We start from the raw sequence: 23,011 nt of genomic DNA, 5'->3' as shown, positions 1-23,011 counted from the left end.
CAGTACACAGTTCACAGGTCGATGATTGGCTCCTTTCGTACTGTTCTCAACATCCGGCTCGTGAAGTAACAATATTGTTGCAGCTTATACTCCAGTCAGTGTTTCCATTGTGTCCTCTTGAGAAAGCCAGTCTTACACACATTACATAAAACAATGTTTCATTAGCAAGTGCAGCATCTCCTAGCAAGCAGTTCCCATTAGAAAGACTTTTAGCTATGAGCACATTAGGTCAGCACAGTGGAACATCACAATTCAATTCTCTAAGCAGACATTTTATCAAACCCCTAACAAATGAAGCCTGACAGGAGGCTGTGCAGCTAGGCCAAGACCTCCGCTAAGTTAAGACTTTCAATTAATAAAGCTAATACATAATGCACAACTCTTAATGTGATATACTACTACATTAATCAAACATAAGCTCAACATGTTATATTAAAAAGCTATTAATAAGTACACTTCATGAATATTGGCGGCCACTCACGTGGTCACACTTTAAAATGTGTGCATTATTCTCTTCTATATTATTTCATTTTCTACTCAAATTCAACACTTGTAATGCATGAATATTCATTAGTAAAATCAGTGTTAACAATCCCATCGCTGATGACTAAATGTGTCATCACACTAGACCTTCTCTCACAAATGTTTGCATCAGCTAAAATTCTGTCATTTCAATCCCTTAAAATCTTTGTTCCCTTTTCAAATTTCCCCTGAACAAATTTCCCCTTTTCTTTTCTTCCCTCCTCTGATTATTTTTTGTCTTCTTCAATTTGATCCTTTTACACAATTTACATATTCCCCATGCTCCAACTGTGCAAATCACAATAATCAATATCCCCTGTATTATTTTCAATAATATTCCTTTTCCAATGTTGCTGAGCAAATTCTTTGCCAACTTTCTCCCAAACACCTGGTTCTTTCAGCTCTTTCAAATCAGCACCCTCATTAGTCAGATTAGTAAGTAAGCTTCTAATTTCTTTACTATTGTCAGGAATGAACGAACAGCAATGCCTAGAATTAAGCATTTTGCAATCCGCCATCCTTTGCTTAAAGAATGTCTAATGCAAGTTGGTTCTGAAGAGTCATAGCTCTTTCAGCAGATAATTCAGTATCTATAAGGATCATGGCTCCTGAAAAATTTGTCAGCATGTTATCCACAATAGTAGAGAACTTTAAAATATTTATTGAATTCAGAACAACTCCCACTGAAGGAATTATTGCTCCAAATATATCTCCCACTATACCAGAAGGAGACTCTCTCCTCTGTCTAATGTGATGTAACTCAGTCACTTTTGGAAATTTCTTTTAGTGGTCAAGTTGAAAAATCTTTGGGAAAACCATCCCCAAATAGCATGTCCCATACCATCCTCTTGGAAGACGGTAATAAGCATTAGGACCACAGATGAAATATGTCCCAGGAATCGCTGGATCCTGTCTATTCAACATAAATGTCCGTTTACTCTGAAACAAAAACACGTCTACATTCACTTGTTCCCACAAATAAAGTGTCAGTGCGAGATTTAGGCCCAGATACACAAAGATTACCTACATGTTATGCATCTAAAGCTAAATTTCCCTGTATTTTTATTGCACTATTAGCATAATTATTTGTGTAAGTCCTTTTCTCTCAGTCTTTTTCTAACTTCTTCAATGCCTTTCTCCTGTCATCTGTGTGATCTAAGAAGCTCTTTTCTAAAGGTGTATGTAAGCATGTCAGGTTATTCCTGTGAGTGTAAGCTGTGCCAAAAGTTAATGTAGGTTCAAAGAAACCCCTAATACTATGTCATTATCCTTAGCTACTCTACTCGGGTACCTAATTATGGGGACAAACGAAAACACCACATTGTGGTTGGAATAGAAGTACTGAATTGTCTCCTGGTTATAGAATCTTGTTAGTAACAGACTATAACTTATAGCATAAGTTAGAGGCAAACTTTGATAAGTAACTCCTTCTTCGACTGATGAAGGTATCTGCATACACACAAAACAATTCTTTGCATCCTTCTTCTCAACATACTCAGCAAGCGATAGAAGACATTAGAAGAAAGTTCCCCTTGCGCATTACTACCTACATGCAGATACTTCTCATCTAACTTAAACTTCTCTATAGTTAATGCAGTAGTTATCTCTAAAGCTGAAATATGGTTGACTTCCCTTTTGTCAAGAACAGTCATTCCCACAATCAATACCAATGGATCCAGCAACACCTCAGATCCTCGTTATGAGTTTGCCAATAGTAAGCACGGTGATTGATAATCTCATCAACTCTTCATTCTATATGGCTATAGTGCCAGATCTTTGGAAGCAGGCCATTGTCAAGCCTCTCCTGAAAAAACCTAATTTGGACCCAGAAATCATTAATAATTATCGTCCCATTTCACTGCTACCCATCATAGCTAAAATAGCCGAAAGACAAGTGCAGGTCCCACTCTCACTATTTTTGTAAGAAAATAACATCCTTTATCCCACGAAGATGGGTTTCAGGCAACGACGTGGCACAGAAACCTCATTAATAGCGATTACGGAAGAAGCAAAAATGCAGCTTGATACAGGGATCGAAACAGCTATTATTTTGTTAGATCTCAGTGCCGCGTTTGATACGGTAGATCTGGAGGTTCTCACTGAGAGACTACAGGATGTTGGAATTACCGACACTGCTCTTGGATGGATTACCTCCTTCATTAATGAAAGATCCTATCAGGTATTAGAGAAATCTTGCTTCTCCAAACGGATCTCAAGTGGCTGTGGAGTTCCTCAGGGTTCATCCCTGAGTCCGCTGTTATTCAGTATCTATATGCTCCCACTCGCTGAGATTGTTCAAACGTTTGGCTTAAAACTTGTTTCCTACGCAGATGATACACAACTTATTGTCTCCTTCTCCACCAAGCAGCCGGATCTTGGGACAGATCTTGGGACAGCGCTTGAACCTTGCCTACAAGCAGTGGCCGTATGGCTGGCATCTAGTAAACTTAAGCTTAATGATGGAAAAACGGAGGTGATGTTCTTCGGACGCCTCAAGAACCCACTTACAGACCCTACAATTATAGATGGGGTAGGTGCTCTCCCGCTGCCCAAAGATCTTGTAAAAATCTGGGAGTGTGACTGGATCCCTTTTTATCAATGTCCCAACATGCCAACAGAATAGCTGGAGCCTCCTTTGCGCTCTTGAGGACGCTTAGGAAGGTACTGGCAATTCTGCCTTTCACCGCTAAAAGACTGATTATTCAGGCCTTGATAAGCTCCCGGCTTGATTACGGGAATTCCTTATTCATAGGGTCACCTAAATATGTAATAGATAGACAACAGAGCGTTCAAAATGCTGCAGCACAAATGCTTTTAAAAATTCCTAAACATCAGTCTATACGTAAAGGAATCTCCTCTCTACATTGGTTCCCTGTTGCAAAAATAATTCAATTTAAGACTCGATGTTATATGCACAGGGCATTACATAATCTGGGTCCTGAGATGATCAGACCTTTAGCCACATTCTATATACCAGGTAGACAATTGAGATCCTCCTCGGCCAGCCTTGCTGAGGTTCCCAGAGTCAAAAAAGCAAGATGGGGAGAAAGATCCCTGTCTTTTCAAGGAGCAAAACTTTGGAATAGCTTGTCGATAAATACCAGAGCATGCTTACAGGAAACTACTTTCCGCAAAACATTGAAAACATTGTTATTTAGTGGCTGAAGTTTTTGATGTTATGTTTCTTGCGATTAAGTGGGCAGCGTAAAGCGCTACGAGGCCTATGGGCAGATAAAACGCTATACAAGCTATAATAACATAACATAACATATCACACACACAATCGCCAAACCAACACTCATGTATCTACAGCACTTATTCTTCCTACCCTGATGGCTGTTACTCATGATCTGTAAAGAATCAGAAGTAGAAGACAAAATTTAGAAAAATTGCAGCAAAAATCTAAAACAAAAATCATCTTTCAGCAGTTATTTACAGCTCTCAGTCTCTCTTCCAGGGTCCTTTGTCAAAATCAGTTTAGCAGCTTGTCAAAATCAGTTTAGCAGCTTGTCAAAATTAGGTTTTCAAAGTCAAATCAGGTTATCAAAGTCTTTTCCGGTTACTTTCAACAGTGTCTTTTCTCCCTGTACTTTTCAGATTGCCTCAACAGTTCAGTTTATCAGCTTTCTTCAAGTGCCAAAATATTGACCTGGAATGTCTCGATCAAAACAAAAAGACAAAAACTATTTCTGCCATTCACTTGTAGTTGCCTACGCCCATTCAGGACCAGCATACCTGCGACTTGCTATTCTCTTTCTTTTCAACTTTCGATCTCTATTCAATTCTCTTCTCTCCTTGTTGTATCATCGTCTTCCTCTATTGTAGTGTCAACGACTAATTCCTTCCTTTTTGCTTCTGACTTTGGCCACTTGTGTCCTTTCAGTGGACTCTTGGTCAATGCTCTTTTCAGTGTTGAACTTGAAACTTCTTCTGGCTCTGCGGTGTTTTCTCTTGACGGACCTGCAACTGGTTCAGGAGGAGTTAGATCACAATGGCTTTGATCCGCCTCAACTCCTTCCCCCACAGAGTCTGGCAACTGCTCTGTTTGTCTCTCAAAATTGTCTACTTCTGGGAAAGTCCTCCTCTGACTAGGCTCTCCTGCTGCCTCAATTGAGATTGTCTCACAGTCACCCTCCTGGAGGTCTTCTCCTTCGTCTCTCACAGGAGTAACTGATCCGGCTTGAGTTCCTTTTTCTTCTCTTTCCAGCTCTGAGGCTTGTTTGGTCGTTGTAGTTGTTGGTACTCTCAACAACTCTTCATCATTGTCCAAAGGACATGCCACTTTCTTTGTGTGGCTGGAATGTCAGAACTCCAGCACACTTCACAGCTGTGGTAGTGGTCAGAACTACCTGGAACGACCCTTCCAACGAGGCTCCAAACACGTTTTCCACACGTGTTTCCGGACCACAACCTCTCAGGTTGTGCCCAGGGTCATGGATCGGTGGCAGTGTGGTGGCCTCCACCTGATGAGAGAAAGAGCGAACCACATCAGCCAGACCTTTGTAGTAGTCCAACACCATATTATCTATAATGTTGACAAATGCATTTGCAGGCACCACTGGCAACCTCATGGCTCAGCTTATAAGGATCTCATGCGTCAACAATCCTGTCTTCCCGTCGGGTGTGTTTCTCATTGTCATCAGAATTAAAGGCAGTGCATCAGGCCATTTCAGATTCGAGGTAGCACACATCTTTGCAACTCTTGACTTCAAGGTACAATTCGTCTGTTCCACTAGTCCTGATGCTTCAGGGCGGTAACAACAATGCAACTTCTGCTCAATGTTCAATGCTGCACACAGTAAGTGTTAGACTTTTTCATCCTTGGCGTGGTCTCCCATAACTTTTTGCCTCTGTTTCCCAGGTTGTTGATGTATGTTTGACTGTTTTTGCTGTTTTTACTACACTGGGCACTTTACCAGTGCTAACCAGTGCTAAAGTGTAAGTGCTCCTATACAAAATGTGTATGTAATTGGCTAATCCATGATTGGAATATCTGATTTACTAGTAAGTCCCTAGTAAAGTGCACTAGAGGTGCCCAGGGCCTGTAAATCAAATGCTAATAGTGGGCCTGCAGCACTGGTTGTGCCACCCACATACGTAGCTCTGTAATCATGTCTTAGACCTGCCACTGCAGTGTTTGTGTGTGCAGTTTTTAACTGTAAATTCGACCTGGCAAGTGTACCCACTTGCCAGGCCTAAACCTTTCCTTTTCTTACATGTCAGACACCCCTAATGTAGGTCCTAGGTAGCCCCAAGGGCAGGGTGCGGTGCATGGTTAAAGTAGGACATATAGTAATGTGTTTTATATGTCCTAACAGTGAAATATTGTTAAATTAGTTTTTCACTGTTGCAAGGCCTGTCCCTCTCGGAGGTTAATATGGGGCTACCTTTAAGTATGATTAAAGTGTAGATTCCGTTTGGGAGCAAATAGATATGTGGAGTTTGGGGTATTTGAGCTCAGAATTTAAAAATACATCTTTTAGTAAAGTTGATTTTAAGATTGTGTGTTTGAAAATGCAACTTTTAGAAAGTGAACATTTTCTTGCTTAAACCATTTCTGTGACTCTGCCTGTTTGTGGATTCCCTGTCTGGGTCAGTTTGACAGTTGGGCTGGTTGTACCTCTCACTAGACAGTGACACAAAGGGAACTGGGGTGTAGTCTGTATTTCCTGATGAGCCATCTGTGCTAGGAGGGAGGGGAGGAGCGGTCACTCGCACCTGAAAGGGCTGTGCCTGCCCTCACACAATGCAGTCTCCAGCCCCCTGGTGTGAGTCTGGGGCCTGGGCAAGGCAGGATTTCACAATCAAGAGAGACTTTCTTTTGAAGTAGGCCTATTTCAAAGGGTAAAATGGGTATAAGAAGGGCACCAAAAACCTCAGACTTTAGAACACTTCTGGAAACCAAGAGGAACCTCTGCCTGGAGAAGAACTGAGGAAGAAGAGCTGCCCTGCCTTTGACTGTGCTTTGTGGAGCTATCCTGCAGTTGCTTCTTCTGCCTGTGCTAGCGGACAAAGACTGGACTTTGTATTGCCTTCCTTCTTTTGAAGAACTCTCCAAGGGCTTGATTTAGAGCTTGCCTCCTGTTGTTTGAAGTCTCAGGGACAGCAAAGACTTCTCTCTGCCAGCACCTGGAGTCTCTGGAGAGACTCCTACTCTGCCAAATGGTGCTCATCCAGTTCCTGGGACCCTGAAAGGAGAAGCTGGCAGCCCAAGATTAAGAAATCCACTCACCGACCGCTGTGCGGGGAAAAGATTGACGCGACTCCGAACTGCGACTAAAAAATTGACATGCTGCTGGCTTCGTGGCTGAAAATCGTCACTCGTCTGTAACGCAACCCGAAGATCGACACCCGGGGCTGGAGAAATGACGCACAGCATCGCTGACAGAGGCTGGTGAGATCGCAACCCACGCTGCGTGGTTTTAAGACCTTGGCGTGGCTGGATTTCCGATGCAAACACCGTTGAGCGTGTAAAAGCGATGCAAGGCCTGCCCGGACCCGGTAGTGCTGACCGGATCAACACATTGTTCTCCTGTGGGGAGAAGAAACGACGCACGGCGACCCGATGAAAGGAGAAAGGACGCCAGGTCCTGTGAGTGAAATCAATGCATCGCTAGCCCTTTTTGATGCACACTCGCCCGTGCAGGGCTATTTTTGATGCACCCAAGGTAAATTTCCATGTTAACAGTGTTAGTGTGAGTTTAAAATTACATGAAGACTCTTTTTAGTTTTTAATTGATAACTTGACTTGTGGATTTTGTCATTTTGGTTTTGTTTTGTTTAGATAAATATTTTCTATTTTTCTAAACCTGTGTTGTGTCATTTTGTAGTGTTTTCATTAAGTTACTGAGTGTGTTGGTACAAATACTTTACACCTAGCACTCTGAAGTTAAGCCTACTGCTCGTGCCAAGCTACCAAGGGGGTAAGGAGGGGTTAGCCGAGGGTGATTCTCTTTTACCCTGACTAGAGTGAGGGTCCTTTCTTGGACAGGGGGGTAACCTGACTGCCAACCAAAGACCCCATTTCTAACAGTAATTTAATTACTTCATTGTTGAAGTTACTTCCCCTATCTGATTCTAAAGAGATTGGAAACCCAAAACGTGGTAGCAGTTCTCTAAGCAGCAGTTTCGCTACTGTGAGACTGTCATTTCTTTGTGTAGGGTATGCTTCAATCCAGTGATTAAAGATGTAGACAATCACCAACACATATCTCAAACCTCCACACACAGGCATCTCAATAAAATCCATTTGCATTCTGCTGAATGGACCTCCTGCTCTTCCAATGTGGCTCAAGTTAACCACTGTCCCTTTCCCAGTGTTCGTTTGTTGACAAATGACGCAACAATGGCAAACTGCTTCAGCAACTTGTCTAAACCTTTGGTGGAACCAATTATGCTTAAACAGGTGAATCACGGCATCCCTCCCAACATGTGCTTGACCATGATAATGCCTAGCCATTTGAGACAGCAGACTGTTGGGCAAAACCAATTGACCCTCTTCTGAAACCCACAGTTCATCTTGTCGTGGTACATATTTAATTTTGCTCCATGAAAGTTTTTCCTTCCTGTCAACATTATTCTGCAATGTTTTCAATTCTTCCAATGTATCTATTACTTTTAATGCAAAACTTGGACATGTTTCATCTTCTTCAGGTAACAATTCCCACTTGTATTTGAACAATATACACTTCAATGCGCAAAACCTTGCAACTCTAGCCGCATATCCATTTCTCATTGACACAAAATCTTGTGATTTCAGATGTGCACTGCATTTTACCACAGCAATCTTTTCAGGCATTTGGATGGCATGCAACAATTCTTCAATTCTCTCACTATTTGTCACTGGTGAACCAGAAGAGGTCATGAAACTTCTCTGTGACCACAACTGGCCAAAATCATGGACTTTTTCAAATCCATACTGGCTATCTGTATAGATAGTAACTTTTAGCTAAGCGAAAACATGGCATGCTCTAGTAAGGGCTACCAGTTCCGCTAATTGTGCAGAATACACTCCCCGAAGCCAAGACGCTTCTAAGATACCAGAAATTGTGCACACAGCATATCCTGCTCTCAGTGTTCCTGTATTGTCTCTTAGACATGAGTCATCAACAAAGATAATTTGGTCATTTTCTTCCAATCGGATGTCTGTAATATCAGGTCTCGGTTTTGTGCACAAGTCAGTTACTTCAAGGCAATCATGCTCAATGTCTTCCAACTTTTAAATTTCAACATTTTCATTTGAAAGTTAAGTTGCCTAGAAAACGTGTCTCATAACGGGTCAATCTGGCACCTGTGGGTACTGGGTTTTCGTAACAAGGATCTCACTGGAGTGAGGGACCATGATAGTTAAGGGGTGTCCCATCACAATGCCTTCACACTGTGTAAGGCTCTGTCCAACCGCTGCAACTGCTCACAGACAACCTGATAAGGCTGCTGCGATTGGGTCCAAAGTAGCTTAAACGTATGCTACTGGGCAGTTTACATCTCCATGGACCTGCCCCAACAGACAAAGAACCTGCATCACACTCATGACAGAACAATGTGAAAGATTTAGTGTAATCAGGCATACCCAAAACCGGAGCTTTGCACAGACTCGCTCTTAATTCAGGAAATGCTTTCATGCAAGCCTGGTCTAACACTATGGGATCAGTAACCTCCTTGTGAGTCAGCTTTTGCAAGGGCGTGGAAATGTCTGGCAAATTGGGAATTCATTGGCGACAGTAGTCTACAATCCCTAGAAACATCCTGACATCTCTCTGAGTGGCTGGGGGGACTCATCTGCAATGTTGCCTTGACCCTTTCTCTGGATAGTTTCCTTGATCCCTTCTCAATCTGGTGAACCAAATATTTCACCTCTTTCTGACAGTACTGCAATTTAAGTGGAGACACTTCATGGCCATTCTTTCCCAAATGGTTCAGCAAGGCAATTGTGTCATACTTGCACTCGTCCCTTGTTTAGACACAATCAGTAAGTCATAAATGTACTGTACCAAGGTCGATTGGCAAGGCAATTCCAATGACTCCAAATTCCTTTTCAAGATCTGATTGAATATGGAAGGTGACTGAAAACCCTTGAGGAATTCAACACCAACAGTAAACTCGGTCTAACATTTTGAAACAAAAGAGAAATTGTCTTTCCTCATGAGGAGCCATGGAAAAGAAGGCTTGTGACAAATCTATAACAGTGAACCACTCAGCATCACATGGAATCTGAAACATTATCACAGCTGGATTAGGTACCATGGGGCAACATGTGATCACAATGTAATATATTTTTCTCAAATCCTGGACAATTCAAACTTTCCCACAGGGCTTTTTCAATCCCATTGTCGGTGAATTACATGGGCTGCTCAACACATCTTTCAAAACCCCTTGGTTTACAAAGTCTACAATTATCCGGGCAACCTCTATAAGAATATCTTGTGGCATGTGGTACTGGGGAATCTGAAGAAAAATTGCATTTGGCTTCACAGAAACTTTAACTGGCTCAGCTCCCTTTATCAGACCTATCTCCTTTCCTGTCAGATCCCACACTTTCTCTTTAACTGTTCCTTGTAAATCAGGATGAAGCTCATTCACTGCAAACACTGTAAATAAATCAATCAGAGGATATTCCTCATTTGTGGTTTCACACTCTGTCTTTGGAGCTTGACCATCTTCATCATCGCTATTCGTCTATATCTCGATCCCGTCATTTGACAAAGTAATCGAGCATCTTGTTTTGCACAGCAAGTCTGTCCCCAGTAGGGATACCGGACTTGGATCACAGACTACAAATTTGTGCAATCCCTGAAAGCTGCCAATTTTAACCAATACTGGATCTGTAATTGGGTTGGTCAAATACTGATTTGCTACTCCTACAATCTGGACTGTCTTTCCTGAAAGGGGCAAATCTGGAACTTCTGCACTTCTCACTGTATAGCTTGTAGCTCCTGTGTCAATCATGAATGAAACTCTGTGGCCCATGACTTTTCCCTTCACATATGGGCCTTTCTAATCTACTTCTAGAGAAGCTTCAAGCACACACGCCTCCTCATCTGAACTCTCACTCACCCAATCATCGTTTATTCCATTCTCACTATGTAACAGGAATTGGTGAACTGTGTTATTACTTTGGTTGGACCTCTGACCTGTGACCTGTTGAGGAAGATAGAACCTGCTGCTGTTCTATTGGGGCTTGAGGTATTTGAATTTGCTTTCTAAGTACAATTTGAAGCTGCTGTTGCATTGGCTGCAACTGTGTCATTTGTACACGTGGCATTTGCACCTGATGCATGTGTTGAACTTTTTGCATTTGATTCACATTATTTTGAAAATTCGGATAGGACCTCTCATTCTCGGTCCCCTCATGTTTTGGAACGAGTTGATGTCATCAGTTTGCGGAGCGACACTTCCTGCACCATCATCGTACGCTCCCGCTTCCAATGTCCGACCACTCCGCAAGCATGACAAGGCAATAATTTCTCCATTCCCTGCACATCATTCTGAACCACTACAGTACCCATATCTGGACCACAGTTTACATTACCTCCACGACCTCTACCTCTCATCTGATTTTGAAATACCAGGTTTCCCTGCTGCTGCTTTGGTAACTGTTGTGGAAATATTTCCTGCATCCCTGTTTGTGCAGCTTCAATCTGCATCATCATCGCCTTCTCTTTCAGCTTCCTCTGCTTCAATTCAATCTATCCCCCTGCTCCCCTTCCCAGCAAAAGTCATCGAGAAGGCTGTCAACAGACAGCAAACCTGCTTCCTCAAGGAGAACTGCACCCTGGACCCTTCCCAATCTAGATTCTGCAGCAACCATAGTACCGAATCAACCCACATCGCCACCACTGACGACATCAGAACCATACTGGACAAGGGCGAAACCGTGGCCCTCATCCTCCTGGACCTCTCGGCCGTGTTCGACACCGTCTGCCACCACATCCTATGCTCATGCCTCAGCAATGCAGGAATCTGCGACAGAGCCCTGGACTGGGTCACCTGCTATCTCACTGGCAGAACCCAGAGAGTCCGCCGCCCCCCATTCTGCTCGGAGGCCACTGAAATAATCTGAGGCGCACCCCAGGGTTTATCCCTCAGCCCGACCCTCTTCAATGTTTACATGGCCCCGCTCGCTAACATCACCCGATCCCACAACCTCAACATCATCTCATACGTCGAGGACACCCAGCTGATTCTCTCCCTCGCCAAGGACTCCACCAAGACCAACCTCCACAAAGGAACAAAGGCCATCACCGAATGGATAAAGAGCAGCTGCCTCAAACTCAATTCCGACAAGACAGAAGTTCTCATCTTCGGCTCCACCCCCTCCCCATGGGATGACTCCTGGTGGCCTGCCACTCTTGGAGCCGATCCGACTCCCACCGACCATGCATGCAACCAAGGATTCATCTTGGACTCCTCATTATCCATGCCCCAGTAAGTCAACGCCACCTCATCCTCCGGCTTCAACACCCTCTGCATGCTCCGAAAGATCAACAAACGGATACCCACCGAAACCAGAAGAACTGTCACACAAGCCCTCGTAAGCAGCAAACTGGAATACGGCAGTGCCTTCTATGCAGGAACTACAGCCAAACTCCAGAAGAGGCTGCAACACATCCTGAACACCCCCACACGCCTCATCCTGGTCTTCCCCCGCCACTGCCACATCACTGACCACCTGAGAAACCTGCAGTGGCTCCCAGTCAACAAGAGAATCACCTTCAAACTCCTCACCCACTCACAAAGCACTGCTGACCTCGCAACTGTCCCATGCGTCCAGAGAACTGCAACTGGCGGTAGATCATTCTCGCACCTCGCCGCCAAATGTGGAACACTCTTCCCACCCACCTGTGCCAGACCCAAGACCTTACCTTCAGGAAACTTCTCAAGACCTGGCTGTTCGAACAGTAGCAGCACCTCCCTCTCCCCCCCCCCCCCTTACAGACCCTCTCCCTCAGTGCCTTGAGACCCCCACGGGTGAGTAGTGCGCATTACAAATTCCTGATTGATTGATTGAATCTTGTCACTACAGCACTTTGCATACTGCAACACCTCATCAATCGGCTTTGCTTGTCAGCAAATTAAATGACTCTTAATCATATGGCTCATTTCAGGTCTCAATCCATCCACAAATCTGAACACAAAATGAATCATGTCTTTCGGGTCAATTGTCTCTGTACCACTGTGTAGGAAGTTGCCTCTGTATGTACTATTTCAAAGTAAGAAATAGCATGCACAGAGTCCAAGGGTTCCCCTCAGAGGTAAGATAGTGGCGAAAAGAGATAATTCTAATGCACTATTTTGTGGTAGTGTGGTCGAGCAGTAGGCTTATCAGAGGGTAGTGTTAAGCATTTGTTATGCACACACAGGCAATAAATGAGGAACACATACTCAAAGACAATTCCAGGCCAATAGGTTTTTAAATAGAAAAATATATTTTCTTAGTTTATTTTAAGAACCACAGGTTAAAAATTTACAAACAATACTTTAAATGAAAGGTATTTCACTCAGGTATCTTAGGAACTTTGAATTATCACAATAGCATGTACAGTTTTGGCAAAAATGGAAATAAGCTATTTTAAAAGTGGACACAGTGCACAAATCAACAGTTCCTGGGGGAGGTAAGTAAATGTTAAATTCACAGGTAAGTAAAACACTTACAGGGTTCAAAGTTGGGTCCAAGGTAGCCCACCGTTGGGGGTTCAAGGCAACCCCAAAGTTACCACACCAGCAGGTCAGGGCCGGTCAGGTGCAGAGGTCAAAGTGGTGCCCAAAACACACAGGCTTCAATGGAAATAGGGGTGCCCTGGTTCCAGTCTGCCAGCAGGTAAGTACCCGTGACTTCGGAGGGCAGACCAGGGGGATTTTGTAGGGCACTGGGGGGGGGGGGGACGCAAGCAGGCACAGAAAGTACACCCTCAGCGGCAAAGGGGTGGCCGGGTGCAGCGTGCAAACAGGCGTCGTTTTTTTTTATAGGAATCAATGGGGAGACCCGGGGGTCTCTTCAACGATGCAGGCAGGCAAAGGGGGGGCTCCTCAGGGTAGCCACCACCTGGGCTAGGAAGAGGGCCGCCTGGGGGTCGCTCCTGCACTGGAGTTCGGTTCCTTCAGGTCCTGGGGGCTGCGGGTGCAGTGTGTTTTCCAGGCATCGGGTTCCTTTAAGCAGGCAGTCGCGGTCAGGGGGAGTCTCTGGATTCTAACGGGCTCGCAGTTGCCGGGGAGTCCTCCCTATAGAGTTAGTTTTCCGCAGGTCAAGCCGGGGGCTTCGGGTGCAGAGTGGAAAGTCTCACGCTTCCGGTGGGAAACGTGTGGTCTTTAAAAGTTGCTTCTTTGTTGCAAATTTGCAGGTTTGTTGAACAGGGCCGCTGTCCTCTGGAGTTTCTTTGTCCTTTTAGATGCAGGGTAGTCCTCTGAGGCTTCAGCGGTCGCTGGAGCCTGGGGGATGCGTCACTGTTGCAGTTTTTCTTGAAGTGGGGAGACAGGCCGGTAGGGCTGGGGCCAAAGCAGTTGGTGTCTCCGTCTTCTCTGCAGGGCTACAGGTCAGCAGTCCTTCGTCTTCAGGTTGCAGGAATCTATCTTCCTTGGTTCTGGGGGCCCCTAAATACTCAATTTAGGGGGGTGTTTATGTCTGGGAGGATAGTAGCCAATGGCTACTAGCCCGGAGGGTGGCTACACCCTCTTTGTGCCTCCTCCCGGTGGGGAGGGGGTCACATCCCTAATCCTATTGGGGGAATCCTCCATCTGCAAGATGGAGGATTTCTAGAAGTCAGAGTCACCTCAGCTCAGGACACCGTAGCGGTTGTCCTGACTGGCCAGTGACGACTCCTTGTTTTTCTCATTATCTCCTCCAGTCTTGCCGCCAAAAGTGGGGCCAGTGGCCAGAGGGGTGGGCATCTCCACTAGCTGGGATGCCCTGTGGCGCTGTAACAAAGGGGGTGAGCCTTTGAGGTTCACCGCCAGGTGTTACAGTTCCTGCAGGGGGAGGTGAGAAGCACCTCCACCCAGTACAGGCTTTGTTCCTGGCCACAGAGTAACAAAGGCACTCTCCCCATGTGGCCAGCAACATGTCTGGTGTGTGGCAGGCTGGCAAAAACTAGTCAGCCCACACTGGAAGTCGGGTATGTTTTCAGGGGGTATCTCTAAGATGCCCTTTGGGTGTATTTCACAATAAAATGTACACTGGCATCAGTGTGCATTTATTGTGCTGAGAAGTTTGATACCAAACTTCCCAGTTTTCAGTGTAGCCATTATGGTGCTGTGGAGTTCGTGTATGACAGACATTGTAAGTGCAGGGTAGCCATAAGAGTATATGGTCTGGGAGTCTAAGGTTTTGCTTAGACACTGTAGGGGCACAGTGCTCATGCACCTATGCCCTCACCTGTGGTATAGTGCACCCTGCCTTAGGGCTGTAAGGCCTGCTAGAGGGGTGACTTATCTATGCTTATAGGTAGTGTGAGGTTGGCATGGCACTCTGAGGGGAGTGCCATGTCGACTTAGTCATTTTCTCCCCACCAGCACACACAAGCTGGCAAGCAGTGTGCATGTGCTGAGTGAGGGGTCCCCAGGGTGGCATAAGACATGCTGCAGCCCTTAGAGACCTTCCCTGGCATCAAGGCCCTTGGTACCAGTTACAAGGGACTTACCTGGGTGCCAGGGTTGTGCCAATTGTGGAGACAAAGGTACAGTTTTAGGGAAAGAACACTGGTGCTGGGGCCTGGTTAGTAGGCCTCAGCACACTTTCAAATCATAACTTAGCATCCGCAAAGGCAAAATGTCAGGGGGTAACCATGCCAAGGAGGCATTTCTTTACACACTGTAATGCTTGAATGCCTGCAACAATCTTTCATAATACGCATGTATCGACTCCTTTGCTTTTTGAGCTGTCATGTCTATTCTCTGCCAGTCAATGTTTTTGGGCGAAATTCTCGTCTTCAGGAATTTAATCACCTTGTAGTAATATTTACACTAAAGCCACAGATCAGCTGGAAATACTGTCTCTAATAAAGTGTTCAAGTCCTCCCACATGCACTTTACAAGTTCCACAAACCTGTCTGTCTGCTGGTACCATTCCACTGGGTTCTCTCTCACTGTAGGCTAATCATTTGTAAACAACAGAATGTCACTTGTGCTCCAAGGGACATTAACACAATTCCCTACTGGAATCTCTATCATTGGTAAAATCTTCACTGGATCCTTGTCCTGCTGCACATTTGTAATTAACTCTGCAGAATCCCCTTTTATCTTATCTCTTTTCTTTACCCATCTGCCTTCCCATTTATCTAATGCTCCCAAGGTCTGGGCACTTTGAAGTAACTCCCTAAGGTGTGCTTTAATTCCTGCAGATCTCAGGTGTTCAAAATCTTTAGTCTCAAAGTCTAGCCTGTAACTCTTTATCAAGTGTTTTGTTTTCTTTATTTCTATGCCGTACCTATCTGCCAGGTCTGCTAGCTTTTGATTCACATTGCTCACTTCCCTCGTAATCTTCGGGCACAGATATCTCAGCTCTGCTTCTGTGTAGGACTCCAACCTGTTCACACTCATAGTTCACTCAACGAGCTCACCCGCTTCCATTCCTAGTCTAGTGTTGTTCAAGTACTCCTCCCGCTTCGGAGCACTATGCGGGTTATTCAGCTGATCTAGACATTCAGTCAATTGCTGGGCAGTCAAACCCTGCAACGAAATGTTGCTGTCCTGGACAGGTGGTACTTGTTGCAGAACTGCACTTGGGGACTGCAGTGTCAGTAATTTCAGGCTCTGACTAATGTTTGACCGTATCACAGTACCTGAAAGATCTCTCAATGGAATAAGATCAAGCAATGATATAGATACGTCAAAGGTCTGTCCCACAGGAGAATCTACTCGGATATTCTCATTAAGTCCTCCCCTTGTTGAATTCTGACTTAGGACTCCCTTTCCATTCACGCTGGTTTTCTCTTGTGCAAACAAAGGCACAATCAGATCAATAGTAACAGATACAGCATCTGGGCTTGTTCTAGCACCTACGTTCTGTTGGTGTGTAGCTCCCATATTTTGGCACATCAGTATAGCCATATCTGTCTGGGTCCCTGTTATCAGAGTGTATTTCGGCATTATTTGTGCCTGCGCTTGAGGCAGTAAAAGTGGAGTCGGCTCTTTCTGAACCAACTTCGGCCTCGGGAAAACCTGTCCTGTAGGTACAATTAAGTTTGTGGCAGTTTCCACAATGGGTACATCAAGGTAAGTTCTCTGAAGATTTGGCTGTGGCACCTGTGTTTGTACTACTGGAGTAGTAGGTGTGTTAAAACGGCTGTGTATTGGGCTTTGTGTCAGGCTAGGATTAACCTGTACCGGACTTGTTGTCACAGTAACCTGTGTCGGGTCTAAAGGATCAGCACTGGTACTCAGACTATTCATGTGCTGCATATGGTGGTGGACGGTTTCTAAATAACTACAAAATAAACTCATTGTTGTCGGACTCCTCCTCATATGTCAATGGACCTTTAGACTCCTTTGGTCTCCACTCCCTACTCTCGGAAGGGCTCCTGTTGGTCTTTCTGGTAGCTTTCCTTCCTTCTCTCTCACTGTCTTGTGTAAATGCTAGGAATAACTTAATCCCCTGCAAAGTCTTGGTTCTTCAAAAATTTCTGAGCATGAGCCCATCTAGCCTCTGCTAGTGTCTTTTCTGCCTTTCTCATTCTCCTCTCAAACTTCTGCTGCTGTCTGGCCACTAATTCCCAGATCGCCAATGCCTCTAACTGTGCTGGTCTCGGAGGGGGTTTCAGATCATACAGCACCCTCCTCAGATTCTCTTAACTCCTCAAATTGAATGTTCTGTTAGCAGGAAACGCTAAGCTCCCATCTTTCTCTGTCACTTTGCAACATTGCTTTAGCCAAAGGCATTGCGCAGCGCCCTTTTCTTCAAATACAATGTAAGCTGGTGTACCTTCTAGCGGTGCTATATCCCCTATACTCATTGTAATGTACGTATCTCCCCTTGAAGCACTCTTAAAGCTTTGAAAAATGTCATCTCTTCAACCTTTGTGTTATTCAAAATCAAATCAGGAAGTGACTTAATTCCAGAATGCTCTTCACCCACCTTCTCAACCAATTGCACTTCATGGACGGCTGCCAATCTGTGTGTGACCATTATCACTAACCAACCTATCCCAGCTGGCTCCAATCATGTCACACTCACATGTACTGCGGCTGACAAAGTCTTTCTGCTTGCCCTCCCAAACTCAGATTCACATGAACTAATGCAAAATTATAGCGACCACTAAACAAATTCAAACCCCAATTTGTCCGCTTACTACAGGTAAGATAACACAATTGCTTCAGAAACTTTACAGATTTTTCACTGACAGCATTTCGCTGTAGCAGTTACTCCTTCTTTCTCAGATTCCCAAGCAAAATTCAACCTGCAAATTTCACTCTCAACTGATCAGTGGGTCTGTCCTGGTGCACATAGGACTCACCAGATCTCAGTCGAAAAAATCTTTCACTCACTTTGACTCACACTCTGACTTGTTGACCACGCCCGATCAACCTATTAAACCAGACAAATTACAACAAAACCAAGTGTCTCAGACACTTTTCAATATACTCCGGAGTCTTAGACCATGCTGGGTCCGTACATCAACAGCCACGTTGACAATTTTTGAGCACAAAGTGCCTCACACATGAAGTTCGACGACTTCCCTACTCTCAAGCTTCAGAGTACGCACACTCCTTCTACAACTTCATTTGGAGTATGCAAACTCCAAAAACCCTCACAATTCACCTGCGAATTGCATAAGCTGTGCAAGTGCAAAACCTACTCTGTTCACACTATCACTAGAACGCCAAGAACATCCTCAGTCATTGGCAAGCTCCAAGATTCTGGGAAAGTCATTTGGGAACTTAGGGGCACATTTTCTCTCCAATTTTTATCATTAAAAAAAAAAATCCAAATCTCAGTGGTGATGAGCTCTCAAAAGACAAGACCATGTACCGGGCCTCTATGATGGGCTCTTAAGGAGACTAACCATCAAGCTGCTATCATCTCTGTTTGCGTATCTGACCTTAATAAGAAAACTTACAAGTAGATGCGAATCGGTCGATGAATCTTTTGACTACGCTTAAGATGCCCCCACCATATAAACCCCGTACCAACACCGATCAATCACAAATAATTAATCATTATCAATAACAATAAATAACATTAGTAATCAATAGGAATCAGTAATCGTCACACACCATGACCTCGCAGTCCTGAATAACCACACCTTTATATAAAAGTTAGAATGTTTATTTCCCTGTATTAACAAGGCTAATGTGATGTAGGTTAATCTCAAAATCAATTGATAAACATACAGAAACAACACTGGCTGACTGAAACGACGAAAGAATCGCAATCTAATCAAAGCTTGAGCTACTACACATTCTAAAATTACAGTCCAAATTAATAGCATGAATAACTGCGCAAATGATATTACATACGTTTAACTTCAACAAAGAAAATACATCAAATGTTACTCCAGGTATTGAACCTCATTAGTGAAGACCCTAACTAACACCAGATTAGAATAGCATGTTTGGGCTTCATGCAAAACAATTTAGTCAACACAAATTTAAAAAACATCTAACTTAGGCTCTATCAAAATAGCGGTTGGTACCGAGAAACAAAAGCAAATAGACATAGCAAACAATCTCATAGTCAATTTACCTATTCTCAGTTGGATCAGCAAGCTGCAACAGTCTTCATCATCAGGACATCAGTCTGATCAGCAAGGCATCAGGATTCAGCATCAAAGTTCAGAAAAGGCAAAGTCTTTTAAGCAATAAATTTAAGCATGTCTCTTCTCAAGGCGGTCAAGGAAATAATGGCGGTCTCTTCCTTCTGTGCAGTCTGGCCAAGTTAGATTTCCTAAAACTACTAAACAAGTCCCTATTGGTCAAGGGATTGCATGTTCACACCTTGTCCAATAAAACTAAAACTTCAAATCTACATTTCTATTAGTACACGGTTCACATGTCAATGATTTGCTCCTTTCGCACTGTTCTCATCATCTGGCTCATCAGGTAACAATATTGTTGCAGCTTATACGCCAGTCAGTGTTTCCATTGTGTTCTCCTCAGAACGTCAGTCTTACACACATTACATAAACAATGTTGCATTAGCAAGTACAGCTTCTCCTAGCAAGCCTTCCTCATGAGAAAGACCTTTAGCTATGAGTACATTAGGTCAGCGCAGTGGAACATCACAATTCAATTAACTAAGAAGACATTTTATTAAAACCCTAAGAAATGTAGCTTGACATGAGGCCGTGCAGCTAGGCCAAGACCTCCACTAAGTTAAGACTTTCAATTAATAAAGCTAATACATAATGCACAACTCTTAACATAATATAGTACAACATTAATCAAACATAAGCTCAACATTTCATATTAAAAAAGCCATTAATAAGTACACTTCGTGAATATTGATGGCCACTCACGTGGTCACACTTTCAAATGCGTGCATTATTCTCATATATTATTTTACTTTCTATGCAAATTCAACACTCAAAATGCATTAATATTCATTAGTTAAATCAACTGTGCCAATCAGGTGAAGACTACTATTACCTTGTTTTAGGGAGAGAAAGCAAGCACCTTAGCACTGGTTAGCAGTGGTAATGTGCACGGAGTTCTAATGCAAACACAACAAATTCAGAAAAACAGGAGGGATGAAAGCCAAAATTTTGGGGGAGATGGGAAGACTGCACCAAGGATGCCAGGTTTAACAACAGGATTGTTAATATGTATGGAACATAGTGGATTATTTTATTATTTTTATTGTAAAAGTACATTTTGTGCAATTACATTACCAATAATCATAACATCAATAATGTATTGATAAAACAGCAATATTAATAGTAGAAATGACTGGATTAACATAATCCTTCTAAATGGCTTAGTTTGTGATTATATATCAGGTCTGACCAGTGGGGGCGCCTCATCAGAGGGGACATCAGGTGTTCATAATCCTGGAGGTACATGAGCACAATCGGAGATGCCACACACCTACATGACCTCTGCAATATACCCACATCAGCCGAAAAAGAAAGAAAGAGGTGTTGGGATGTCTCCTTGAAATGGTGCTTAGGAGAGATAGTGTCTCTGCTATTTCTTACCAAAAAACTGTACGGTTCTCCAGCCCTATTTTGTGCCACAGTCACACAACCCAGTTGCTACATGTGTACTAATCCAACATAATGTACCTCATCACTGCAAATCCAACATATCTTATCACTAACAATGCTTAAAAAAACGTACTGTACCCCAACCAGTCAACCCCACCCTTAACTTAATACACTCCCTCACTCTTCCCAGCAAATCCAAATATATATTGAGCATAGTTCCTGTTTTCATAACATCCCTTCTACCCCTTTGATATAGTATGATGTGGTTGCCCCTTCTCAGGTCTATGCTTATGACACAACAGGTGTGTTATGGAGTACTTTATGGGGTTCTGAACGACTCTCCCAGCCAGTGCAAGTGTAGGAATGTTTGGGGAGAAATGATCTCAAGGGGTGGAAGTCCATGTCCATACTGAGTGTGGGAAATACGATGAATCACCCTGTGATTATATTGAAAGACCCCTCCCCCAAATCAGCTCACTTTTTGCCCCAGATCAGAATCTATAAATGTGTTCCTAAAAATAATTTCAATATAGTGCATTTTCTGCATCCAACTTTCAACTGTAGGTACTAATGAGGTCTTCCAGAGATGCAAAATATCCACTTTAGCAATTGCCAAAGCAGGAGCAAACCAGCTGTTTCAGTATGGGTGCCTTTTCGAATAATAGGATGTAATAATGCTACAGTGCTTGTGAGATTACCTGTTAATCCTGAGAATTTGTACTTCTTAGAAATCTATTGAGTACTGTTCTAATTTTGGGCATTCCCATAGAAAGTGAAATATGTCTCCTTGTGCATGTTGGCATCTCTAACACATGGCAATGGAATAAACCAGTTCTCACCAATCTGTCAGGGGTCCAGTGCCATCTATGAAATAGCTTAAAGTACCTTTATTATAACCTACATTCCACTGTTTCTTGTAGGTTTGCAACAGTTCTGAACAGTCTTCGTCGTCACAGTCTAGCTGGAGTTTGGTAGTTCACCAAAATATTTGTTGAGATGCCACAGGTTGGGATTAAGCTGTATCTACAAATATTTGCTATATTTGGGTGACTGCTCCAGACCTTCAGGTAGTTCAGTATGGAGGATTTCTGAAGATCAGTAGGCCATGGTCACAGTACACCATTTAGGATAGTGTGAAAGGTATCTGCATTTCCAAGTGACCACCCTGTTAATGCTGAACTTATCCTGAGCTTCTGCAAAGGTCCTCCCTTCCACAAGAAGCTGGTCTAGTGTATTTGCCCCTTTTCTGCAAAGGTATGACCACACTGGTGCCCTTTGACCTATTTTGGTTTCCCCATTACATTAACCCCAAAGTGCTGCCCTTATAGTGAATGATGTGTCCTGGTGTACCGGTGTGCTTTCTGCCAGTCCACATTAGTCGCTCTCAAAACAGAGTGACCAAGTATTAGGTGATGTTTATCTCGCAAATATAGCACTCTAAGTCCTCCAACTCCTCTCATAAGCTTGTCCTCTTGTCTCACCCTTGCCGGTTTCTCTAGAGTAGCATGAAGTTGGACAAGATGGAACAAAACCCAGTACATTCCCAAGTGTGGTACTCATATTCTGTTTTCGACCCTTGCATGCAATTTTCAATGAGGATTTCTTCCACCCCCACAAAAATTTTTTAGCTCATTTGAGAGGTCCGCCAGGGGAGGTTTGATCAAAGGCGGCATCATAAATATATACTTTTTGCAAGAAGCTATGTTCATTTTAATTTACTGCGTCCTACCCCACAGGGAGTAATTCAAGGTCAGCTATCTGGTGATGTTGCAGTCTAGTTTCCGTACTAGGGTACCGATTTGTCTTCCACTATATGGTCAGGGCCTCTGTTTTCAAATATGTAAGGTTTGATTTCTTCCAATAGAACTGGTAGCATTTCCCCCAAATAATTTGATATCTAGGGACTGTGGGGAAAGGAGAAATTTGATTTTGAGGTGTGAAACAGAACTTTCTTGTTTTGACAACATCAGAACAATATCATCTACGTACAGTAGGCTTTCATTTACCCAGTGGGGGTCATAGCCCCATGAATATTCATGTTTTGCCTTACGGTTATTTCTAATGGCTCTAATATGACAATGAATAATAATGGGGCAGAGGGAACCCTTGTCTTTTACATTTGATTGTAGTAAACCCAGCACACTTATGAAATGAAAGCCTGTCCAACCCTATTTGTTGTCAAATTCAGAATATCCCCACTCTAGGCAATCAAAAGCTTTTTTTTTCTTTTTCTTTCTAACGACCAAACAATATTCTTTTCTTCCCTGACGAGTGTGTGTGTGCCAAGTAATGTAGGTGGGCAGAAGAGGACCGGTGTGGGTCTAAGCCAACTTGGTGAGTGTGGATAATCGCAGAAA

Source organism: Pleurodeles waltl, chromosome 4_2 (genome assembly GCF_031143425.1).
Source record: "Pleurodeles waltl isolate 20211129_DDA chromosome 4_2, aPleWal1.hap1.20221129, whole genome shotgun sequence".
NCBI classification, from domain to species: Eukaryota; Metazoa; Chordata; class Amphibia; order Caudata; family Salamandridae; genus Pleurodeles; species Pleurodeles waltl.
This window is presented reverse-complemented; position numbering follows the sequence as displayed.